Here is a 12,270-nt window from a genome sequence, read left to right on the forward strand (position 1 = left end):
TGAGAGGATTATGACGATGTTGTTTTTAATTTTTAATTTGACAGAAATGTTAGTTATTTAGTTGTAATTATGAACAAATATTAAAATGATGGCCTCAACAAAACCAGCCTCATCGTTTACAGAGCAAACATGCTCACCAGATTTTTTTCTCATATGTAGGGAGCGACTTGCAGTTCCTCTGTCCCAAAAGTGTTGCTGAGGAATTATCTTCTCCCATGCCGGCTCAATAAAATATTACATACAGGTGCTGATCGTTGAGCAGGAAGTAATTACTGCAAAAAATAGCAAAATAGTTGATTTTCCATACTCGGTGACGGTAATCAATAAATCCACTGCGGTCATAAGCCGGCAGTTTGACTAGATTCGGGTGGTGATGCCAACAATTTGATTGCATTCCAGGGAAACTCTAATACCCTATGTCAGTCCCAGTTTTTCCTGTGTGGTATATTTGCTTTATAAGAGTACCCTGGCTAAAAAGAGTCATCAATCTCTGGCTTTCATGCTGAATCTTGTTGGTGCGGATTCCTTTCTAACATGTCTCTATTTACTCCAGCACAATGTTTTATTAATTTTAAAGACACCTCGCAGTTTGAAAATGTAAACTACAAATTTTTGTTTAAACCTGGCTTCAAATAGGACATTTCTATAAAAACTTGCTTCATTTCTGCAGTTGGAATTACTTTGCGTCCGAAACATCACAAAAATATACCTAAACACTCCTCCAACGTTGAAAACCAGTCGGTGGGAAGTGTGACTTACTTTAGTATAACTGACTCTGGAAGAGCTTATTTATAAAGAAACCACTCAATAACACATCTTTGTTCTGACCAAACCACTTCGCTCACCTTGTGTCAATGATGATGACTGTCAGAATGTAACGAGTGTAAACAAGGAAAATAATAAGATGGTGCCTGTGTTTGGTCCTTTGGCAAAGGATGACAGGTCACTTCAAACATATGGTAACGGTTAACCAAATGAAGGGCAGTGTGTACTTGAGATTACTATGTTGTATTGTGCTGCATTATAGTATATAATGGTATGTTAAATTTTATTATGAAGTATTCTACAATGTAATGCTATATCAAATCGTAATAAATTATATTTTATTATATGGCATCATAATAGATTATATTATTTTATGCGATATCTTTTTAGAGATAAATGGGTAGTCAAGTGTTGCAGATAGTAGCGTGCTTGGTTGGTACCGGTAGCATCTGATTTAGATTCCCAGGTAGTGTGATCTTTTATCCAAACGTTTTTAGCGATTGAAAAAGGCACAGCAACGCGACCAAGCGGTTTAGTGGTAGCACTCCTTCCTTAGGATCTGAAACCATGGGTTTGATCCCTATGTGAAGCAATATTTTTGCCTGATGTTTTTGGATAGACGGACAGACAGACACAGCTTTTATTATAGTAAATATTATTTTATATCATATTGCATTATATTATATAATATTATGCATTATCATAACTCACAGTAATAGTATTATATTATCCATGTTGTATTCTACTTTTTATCACCCAATCCAGCCTTATTCCCAATTTTTTCATCAACAAGCATAAGCATTTGCAGGCAGAGTTAAAAGCTCTTGGTTTAACCCAGAAGAAGTGTTTGCTTGGAACCACCTGTCAAGCTTTCATTCGCAAAGAAATTGGGTAAGGTTGGAAGACTGATGTGGTCGAAGTGCAAAAAAGTTGGCAAGGAGCCATCTCAGGTTGAAGATCGAAAAGGCTAAAACCGTAAAATGATGTGATTGGGAATGCCTCCCAAAGAGATAACATTGATCTTGACATTCTGACTGCTGTCATTATAAACCGTTTATGCCAGCTTCCATCCTGGATTCATTGGTTCAATGCCAAGCAAACTATTTATTTTGGCAAGAAGTATTTCAACCCAAGTGTACGTGTGCTATACCGACTCGACTGACTTTTAGCATTTGCGTAGTTGAGGTTTATTTTAGGTTTTGCTATTAAAGGTTCTCATACTTATTCTGAACAGCATAGCTGTGTTTCTCAAGTCAGCAAAGCTTGCTAATCATCAAATGTAATTTGATTAACAGGTCAAAATACATTTTAATACATTGTGAAGTGGCTTACCCGATTAACATAGCCACCATAGTTTGACTGTCCTTCATGTCACCACTAATGCCATTTCTTGGAATTCAAAATATCCAACCTGTGGTTTTTAGTTGGAGTGCTTTGAATCACCTGTAGCTATGATTGCTTCTTGTTACAGGTGCATCTGGGTATAAGATACATGCAGTTTAATGTGATATTACATTATGTAACAAAGTGCAAAATGTGCAACATAATGTAGCGTAATACAGTATAACAAATCTAACATAATATAGGGTAACATTACTACTACAACCACTACTACTACTATTACTATTACTACTACTACTACTACTACTACTACTACTACTACTACTACTACTACTACTACTATTACTACTACTACTACTACTACTACTACCACTACCACTACTACTACTACTACTACTACTACTACCACTACTACGACTTCTACTACTACTGCTACTACTACTATTACTACTACCACTACTACTACTACTACTACTACTACTACTTCTGCTGTTACTGCTACTACTACCACTGCTACTGACATTTTTAATGCCTACTTCTGATCTTTTTAGTTTGCCAACCAGTTAATTATTTTGGTATTTTGCTTGGCATATTTAAAAATCTTAAAACATGATAATGAAAAAAATTAACAAACTTTAAAGGTTTACTTGCAACAAAATTCTCATTACAGTTATTTGGTCTCAAAAGAATCACCATGTCTTACTCTGCTGTGTTGTAAGTGCACAATATGTGCAAATATGATTACAAGCTCTTAAAAGCTAAAAAAGCGAACAGTTAATCACAGCCATCACGAAAACGCCGTAGGTTGGAATATCTTTATTTTGATGACGTTCTCAAACATTTTAGTTATTGTTTTGACACTTGATGTTATTGCATGAATTAAAAGGCCAATAAAAGGCTCAATATAAAACGTGTCTCGTAGCACTAGTTTATGACAAACACTTCAGATTTTACTAAAAAGCCCGTATCAAATATAGATGCTCGCTACTTTCCAGTTTCGTTTCAGCTTGGTCTAATTGTCTAGTCCTGATCTGATCATGTGACCCGTCCTTCCTGCCAAATAGCGCAGATAATTTTTGCAGCATTTTTTGACTATCACAGGTGACCAACAGGTTCATCATTTTATCAGAGGACGATATGTACTTCTTCGAACTAAGGTTACAATTTAAACAAATTGTTATGGTAGGTTATGAGATATCAGAGCTCAAAGTGACAGCATTATGATAATGATGAAATAGACGCTTAATGACAAGACATAGTTTTATTGAATGCGTGAAGTATATTTGTGAAAATATTTCAATGAATGAGGTTGCATGAAAGTATAAACAGAAGCCATCGTGTTCATCTATGTCTCATTTGAGCCGTTTTGGAAAGGGATTTTAATATATGGCAATAAAGAATGCAGAATTTAAAGAATGCATATTTAGAAGTACCAAAAATAAGAAATATCGAGCCCTTTGCTAAAATATTCACAAATATGTTTACAAATAGTTTGTGTATTGTACAAAGTTATAAAAATACTTTTCTATCTCAAAATAGATATTTTGAAAATTTATTAAAGCACTTGAAAATACACCAAGAAAGTATTTCTTGCTAAATTTGCAACATTCTAGCTATTACGTCTAGAAGTCAGCTGGCTGTTTTACTAGGCAGTTCATAATGAACCAGCAAGTACTACTACAAACCAATCTAACGAATCAGAAGCATTCTTTCAAAACTTACCCACAGTCAGCTTTCCTATTGGTTGAGGGGCCATCAACCAATAAGAAGCATAAAAAGACAATGTAGAAACAACTTTGTTAATTGAAGATTTACTGAACTCTTTTATACTTTGAATGAAGTTCAAGCTACCCGCACAAAATGAGGTTTGCGTTTTCAACGGAAATCCTGTTTCCAGCAGCGATATTTATTGCAGCAGCATTATTTATAAAAGGAGGATGGTTGATAGTTACTCAAGTGAGTTTTTTAAATGTCTGAAGAACATTTTGATTTTCAGTAAATTTGAATTTATATTTTTATTTGCACAAAGTTTTATGGTTATTTTATGCAATTCTAATTTATTTCCTCCCCATTGCAGCTCTAGCAATACCGCCAGCAGCTTGGCAAGATTAAAAAGGTTTTTTTATGAACAACAATAACTACCAACATATGTTTAAGGTGAGTTTATTAGCTGAATATTATGATAATACAATTGAAGTAGTATTTTATAGCCTTAGTATTAACATTCATAGCCTCATTTACCTACCTTTAAACCTGAGGTAAATGAGTTTACTTGTCACTGCACTAACATAACAGCTAACAAGCCTGCCGTACTTTACCAAAAATGTCTTGCTATAGCCTGAACTGTTTTTAAATTAGAAAGATTTATATTACTTGTAGATAGTTTGTGCACACCCAAGCCAGTGGGACCAAGAGGCAGGAGAACTCTGCATGATTTGGTACTGCGGAAGTCATTGGGCTGTACCAGAAGGAGATCCAGCATATTCTTCAACCTATAGTGACTACCAGTGTCTCAGCTAGCATGACCCTGAGTAAGTACCAACCGCATGTACACCCATCTGAATAAGGTGACAACTATATATCTGAATAAGGTGACAACTATATATCTGAATAAGGTGACAAGTATATATCCGAATAAGGTGACAACTATATATCTGAATAAGGTGACAACTATATATCTGAATAAGGTGACAACTATATATCAGAATAAGGTGACAACTATATATCTGAATAATGTGACAACTATATATCTGAATAAGGTGACAAATATATATCTGAATAAGGTGACAACCATAAATCTGAATAAGGTGACAACCATAAATCTGAATAAGGTAACAACTATATATCTGAATAATGTGACAACTATATATCTGAATAAGGTAACAACTATATATCTGAATAAGGTGACAACTATATATCTGAATAAGGTGACAACTATATATCTGAATAAGGTGACAACTATATATCTGAATAAGGTGACAATGGAAAACTTGTGGTGTTTGTTAGCTCTATTCCCTAAATCAGTGAGATATTGGTTCCACATTAAGGCTTTCGCAAACAAAACAAGATATTACAATAATATTTATATATTCCTGCAGACGTCAACTAATATTAAGAAAAAGGAGACAAGAAAGAAAAGAAAGACAAAGAGAAAGATAATAAAAGGGAAGACAAAGACAAGAGACCAGAAGAGGCTAATGATGAGATTTAGTCTCTAGCTCTTCCATCTACATTATAGATACAAATATTTCATCGAACCACCTTTTGCGTACAGGATTTGCCTGGGGAGATTTTATGACAAGCAGAAAGCCTGGTCAACTCAGTATTACACTTTGGCTAAAAGACAAATTAATTAATTAATTAAGTTATTATTAATTATTAAGTAATTAATTATTATTTATTAAGCATTATAACTATATTTTATGTTTAATAACTATTTGTTAAGAAGTATATAATACTCTACATTTTTTGTTTGCTATCAAAAAAGATTTATTGTATTCATTTGTATACTATTTGTTTTTAGATCAAGCAACATTTATTGTCTTGGCTCAGCAGCTTTGAATTTTTTTACCACAACAAAATTGCAACTGACGCATTATTTACTTTTAAAATAAAAATTTTCTTGCATTTAATTAATGCTTAATAATATTTATTCGTTCTTTTTTATTAGCTCAAAGAATGTCATGGATTTGCCAAAATTATGATCACTATAAACTTGTCTGATCAGTTGCTCACGAATGATATAGGAGAAAACTTCTAAATTCAAAAATTGAAATGAGTTGTTTTGTTGTTTGCAATGCAATGGAAGGAAAATTACTAAATTTTCCATAATTTTGCAAAAACAGACTTGTATTTTAAGCTGCAGAGGCATAACAATAAAATGACTAAAAAAACTTATTTTAAAGGAAATACATCCTAACCATTTTGTTTCCTTTGTTTATCTGGTAGTTTTCTATCCTAAAAGGTAGGAAAATGTAAATACTTCTACTGCTATTCAGACTACTCACTATAAAGCATTTGGCAGCCAAAAAGGTGAATTTTTGCATTAATGCTTTTATTTTACACAACAGGTCAAAAAGTCACAATATATAAAAGGTAAAGCAACTCCAATACTCAGTTGTCATTTGAGCTCTTTTTTTATTGCCGGCATCTAAAAGGTTTAACAGCACATTAATATAATTAGATAAACTTTACTGCCAGAAGTCATTCAAATTTTATCCCGAGAAGGTATTTCCCTTTGTCAAGAATTTGGCAGCTTGACAGGTTTATACAGGTTCTGCTGGTAACAGATGAGTTGTGTGCTATAAATCTGGTTAAATATGTTGGATACTTTAAGCCTTCGAACCCTAATGGCTGGTATTCCGCCATTACGAAAAGGATTTCAAAAACCCTTAACGACCCGAATACCAACATCCACATGGCTCTGTTTACAAATACCGTTTCTAAGTAACAGCATGAAGCAATCAAATAAAATTCTTGCACAATAAATCCGTTTTACAGCCCTGCTCTCACTTTTTGAGTTGACAAGTGCACTTTTAGGGGAACTTTTGCATCCCCCTAAATAAAATTTCAATGTTGCAACACTTTGCCATTTAAGTTAACTTAATACTACCTTAGGTTTACCCATAAAATGACTGCATGCCAGTGTGACCAAAACCACTTTATATTCATTAATATCTTGGGTGTCTCTCTTGCATCAATAAATTACCATAACACTGAAAGTTCAAAGTTGCACATCTATGTGGTTAGGACCAATGTCGTCTTGTCTGAAGGTTACAGATAGGAAGTCCGTTTCTATTTAATGACGATATTTTCTATTTAATACGACATCCACACGGCTCTGTTTACAAATACTGTTTCTAAATAACAGCGTGAAGCAATCAAATTAATTCTTGCACAATAAATTCGTTTTACAGCACCATGCTCTCATTTTTGTGGCGAAAGTACACTTTTAGGGGTATTCTTGCATCCCCCTAAACAAAATTTTAATGTTACAACACTTTGCCATTCAAGTTACCTTAGGTTCACCTATAAAATGACTGCATGCCAGTGTGACCAAAACCACATTATATTCATTATTATCTTGGCTGTCTCTCTTACACCAACAAATGGGAATTACCATACCACTGAGAGTTCAAAGTCGCACATCTATGTGGTTAAAACCAATGTCGCCGTGTCTGAAGGTTACAGGTAGAAAGTGCGGGTCCATTTAATGACCTATTTTACACTCCATAGAGAGCAATGTCTGAGCCAGTCCTCACGCTATGGGAATTCTGAAATACATATTATTGCTCATTAACTAAGATCATTTGAAAAATATCCACCTGTGCTATATATTCTTTCAAGAAACTAAATGATCTGCTAAGGATTCATTTCTTCATGAAGTCGACAGCTCTTTTGCTTGGTCAGAATCCAAGAATCTATCCATCCAACCATAAAAGTCTGCGTGTTATAAACTTTTGTGTGCCAAAGTAACTCTGCTGACATGCCATCTTATCAGCTTGCCAAAAACTCGGAGTATTCAATACAGATCTTGGCAGGTTTGGAAACCTGCCCCAATACTCTGTTAGGCTCTCAGACTATAAAGGCATCATAAGTTGTTTTACACTTTAGCTATTCTCACGAGATTTGGCATGAATAGATTGCGTAATGTCAACAGTGGAAAATTTCATTCACCTGCTTGTCAGCTGCCTAATTTCTTATTGACAGAAGCTGATATAATTGACATACGTTTACAGTAAACCCTGATTCTTTCTCAGTGGTGCAGTGCTGATGGGAAACTGGCAGAAATTTTATTGGAATATCTTCACATGGGATATGCAAATACCTATCTAGCGGTGCATATGGAATGCTATGCATGGCATTTGTGAAAGTATTTTGGAATACGGAGCTATTAAATTAAAATCACCATTAAAAGTTCAAGTATTCTATATTACGTTGAGAGGCATCTGCTAAAGTTGTGGCAATTTAATTGTTTTAGATATGTCATAACCATAGACCAACCCTGAACAGTTGTAAGGTGGAATACGATCAAGAAAAAAGTGCATCTGGCAAATAAATATTCATGCAGATGTCACGTCAGACGTCAAGTTTCTCTGTTCTTCTCACCTCATATCTGGCAATTTTGACTAACTCTTTTTTGTGCAACTGCCTATTTCATCATAAAAACTGCACCCACAGTCTACTCAACGTAAAGGAAGTTTGGGATTGCAAAAGCAGCCTTTCATTCTAAAAAATTATTCTGTTGTAATAACCTACTTCTGTGCAAGCATTACACTACACTATGTTATCAGTAAATGGTAGACTCGCTGAAACAAAACAGCTAAAATGGTTGAAATAAACCTCTATATATACATAAGTTTACAGATTGTCACTAAAGCATAGACAAGGACCAAATCTTTTAGATCTGTAGAAGATTGCATTGCCAGAGATCTTTGTTCCGGTAATGGTGCTGTTTCACAAACAAACAACTTGAGTAAAAGTAAAGTAACTGAGGCTATGGGCAATAATACCAAGGCAATAAAATATTATTTGAATTATAGTAATATATTATTAAACTAATGAACTTAACTTAACCCTTTCGCGGGCGAATTTTCAGGACTATATCAGACCCCCTGGGCAAATTAATTTTCCAGAAAATCAATTTCTTTTAAAAGGTTTATACACTCTTTTGTATGTTATTGTGTGCATATATCTATGTATAAACATGCATATGTATACATGTATATGTCCAGATGTATATATATATATATAGGCCTATATCTATATATTATAAATGAATAAAAATGTAGAACATAAAAATGTTTATATATGTAGATCTACCAAGATAAATATATATATATATTGTATATCTTTTTATGATACAAGTGTACACTTTAATAAGCACAATTTCTGTATAATATATCCAAAAGCATTCTCCTTTACAAAGGCCTACATCACTGTCTTTGCACCATGTGCTTATTCTTGTCTTTTTGTACCCATCGCACAGCATCTACTGGAGTAAATACTGGACCTGTCACTACTACAAACGGATGAATTGTAGGAGATTTATCTCTCTTCATATTGGTAATATTCTTCCAGGCACTGGATCACCCCACCCACCTCATCATCATTACTGCTACCAGCTTTTTCATCAATTTCATTTCCAGATGTAAAATCATTCCAATCACAATTTGAACCTGATTCATTGTCATCTCTGGCTACTAAATCTAAAAAGTCACAGTCAGTTGTGATGTTCTTAGTAACTCCGGTACTAGTACTTGCTATATTAGAATAATTTCGGAGAGTTCTCTTAGAAGTCGTCATGACGATAAACTAAATTAAAGCTCTCGAAGCTTTCAGTAAATAACGGCTAACACAAAACCAAAAAGAAAAAATTATTAAAAATTATTTAGAACGGTTTTCTAATTTTTTCCGCAATTTTTATTCATTTATTACTGCTAAAAATGATCGCTTTGTGAAAATAGAAAATTTTTTTAGAGGCTAACCGAAGCCAATATATCGTAGCTTGCTATCAATCAAAAAAGTAAACAAAAAACGGCATTTAGCTAACCAAAAAGCCGCAATAAAAGAAATATGTTACTATGGCGACAAAAACGTCGCTCCGCCCATTTGACGGAGTATCACGAAGTGACAAAAATGTCGCATTGCCTGCAAAAGGGTTAAATAGACGGTTGCTATTGTTGTTGTTCATAAATAATCTTTCCGATCTTTCCAAGGACGGTTCAGTGTGTTTTGCTAAAGCTGCAATAGAGAGAAAATCAAGTGGAATAGCTGAAAAATAACCATTCAATTTTGTGCAAGTGAAATGATAACTTCAACATCACTAAAAAGCAACGAAAGATAGCAGAGCATTAGATTGACGGTTGCAGAGAAACTGAAGTAGGAAAATGTGAATTGAAAAAAACAGCAGATAAAATCAGAGTTCAAAAGCAAATTATAAAAGCTAGTACCAAGGCAGTCTAGCGTGCTGTTCGAGAGAGTCAGGTAGAATAATTATACATACATTTATTCTGTGCGAGAGAATCATGTTTAATAGCTATACATACATTTATTCCGTGCAAGAGAGTCAGGTGTAATAGCTATACGTACAATTATTCTGTGCGAGAAAGTCAGGTGTAATAGATATACGTACAATTATTCTGTGGGTGAGAGTCAGGTGTGGGACAAAAGCACAGCATATAACTATGGGCATAAGTATTCTGGCACAATAGACAATATTCTGGCACAACATTCTCAGTGGCCTATTGGGTATCAGACAGGTGAGCAGTAGGGTCCGAGATCAAATCTTCGCCTTTGTACAGATTCTTTATTCTAAGATTTTAATAACTATAGCCGGAATGCAGACCCACAACACACAGACATAAAACATACTTTGATAAATATATATATAGATGTGGTCATCAAGAATTTACAATATTTTTTCAAGTATAATGCACACTTTTGTATAATGTGTGCATTTACGTTTTGAATTAAATTTATTTTAGCAAATTTTCTTTTTCTTTCTTGACTCAGACCTAAGATGGAAAGCAACAACTACTTTTGAAGACATGCCGCTATGTCAATAAATGTAGTGACACCATACAGTACATTAGTAAATCATCATTTATTTTTATCAGCAAGGTTGCAAATGTCTGCCCACCAAAACTGTTATGCATTCACGTGCTGATTGACGTCAATGATGAAAGACAGTTGGTAGGCGCAAAGCAATCTTGCCTAGTATATTTCATTTAAAGGTTGGTTCACACTATATCATCATATCTCAGAGTTGATGCCGCAATATTTTGGTGATCGTCGTTGATAACAATGTTCACATTATCACAAACTCCTCTGCGTTTGCATCAGCACATACTCCATGATGTAGTGTTCTCATTTTTCTTTTTAATGTTTTGTGAAAAAACCTCTTCGTTTATGCGTGCTCGAATCTCATACTAGACCCGCAGCAACTATTATAAACAGAAATAAATAAATCCCGCTATCTGTAACTACAAATTACTATCATAGAAATGGTTCACATTGTCTAGGCTGTTGTCAATGCTCGGCAAAGTATTGAGAAGGCTTGGCAGCAGCAGACTTTCTCAGTTTATCCACATTGATTCGTTGATGCTATTGGTCTTTCGGTGCCTATAGTCAACGGTAAACTCCGAAAGCACAACTCCAAAATACTGCAATGTAGTATGAATCAGACTGGTATAATAGCATACCTCTTTAGCAAGAGTACGAGTACATAGGAACAGTTATACTCAAACATTGATCCATAAACATCTATGACATAACAACAAAAACAAGAACAGGCAGAATAGTCGTTGTGACAACCTGTATTTACAAACCTACTAAATGTACCCTTTAATTTTGATTGAAAATAAGTACAGAATTTTTGCCATTTTAGTCGAGTGAATATGGTACATGAAAAACTGTCATTTAAATTTCATTGTTTTGCAAATTAACCAATGCTTTCCTTTTAGCTGTCTGCTTTGTCATAAAAGTTGTACCCACTATTTATGCAAAGTATTTTTTCATTCACAATTGGACTATGTTTTTCTTTTATCTCTTTTTGAAACAATATCAACGGAAGCTGGCCCTCTAAATTACCATAAATTTTGCATGTTGTAGAAGCACTAGATCAGATGAGGCAAGCGCAATAAGAGATAGTAATCGCTTACAATTATTTGTACTTCTTTCTACATCCTTGTTGTAAGCAATGGGTATACGGAGATCCTCCAAGTCTTTCTCATCCCGCTTCCATCCGGGATCTTGGTCGAAGGACGAATTCCATGGGTCATCACATTAGCTTTGTAGCATTCCATAGTCGCTACTTTAGCTGGCACTTTTTGCCATGCACTTGATTATCATTGACATCAAGGTGAAACATACCAAAAAACAGGATCTGTCATGTTGTTTCATTCACCTTTATAAATAAGTTTCCCACAATCTGGTAATACCAAACAATGATTACCCATTGCAGCTCCTTTCTTTTTTACTGGTTTTGAAGAATTGTGGGTTAGATCCTTCTTAGTTTTTGATAGGAGTTTGTCTGATTATATACATAAAGATTGAATCATCAACAGAAACAAAATAAAAAAAATTGATAAACTGATAAGTAAAAGTTTGGTTGTTCTAAATAAAAAATGGCTAAAAACAATGTTTCATGGTGAATTGGTTTTA

The 12,270-nt window shown here is 34.3% G+C and overlaps 1 long non-coding RNA gene across 1 annotated transcript; it reads left to right on the plus strand.

Moving 5' to 3' along the window:
• Positions 1 to 4,181: 4,181 nt before the first annotated feature.
• Positions 4,182 to 6,088, plus strand: LOC137402055 (uncharacterized). The gene is made up of 3 exons (XR_010979433.1): positions 4,182 to 4,263; positions 4,486 to 4,637; positions 5,205 to 6,088. It is a non-coding gene; the product is annotated as an uncharacterized lncRNA (long non-coding RNA).
• Positions 6,089 to 12,270: the final 6,182 nt, after the last annotated feature.

The sequence above is a fragment of the Watersipora subatra genome, chromosome 8, assembly GCF_963576615.1.
Source record: "Watersipora subatra chromosome 8, tzWatSuba1.1, whole genome shotgun sequence".
Classification (NCBI taxonomy): Eukaryota; Metazoa; Bryozoa; class Gymnolaemata; order Cheilostomatida; family Watersiporidae; genus Watersipora; species Watersipora subatra.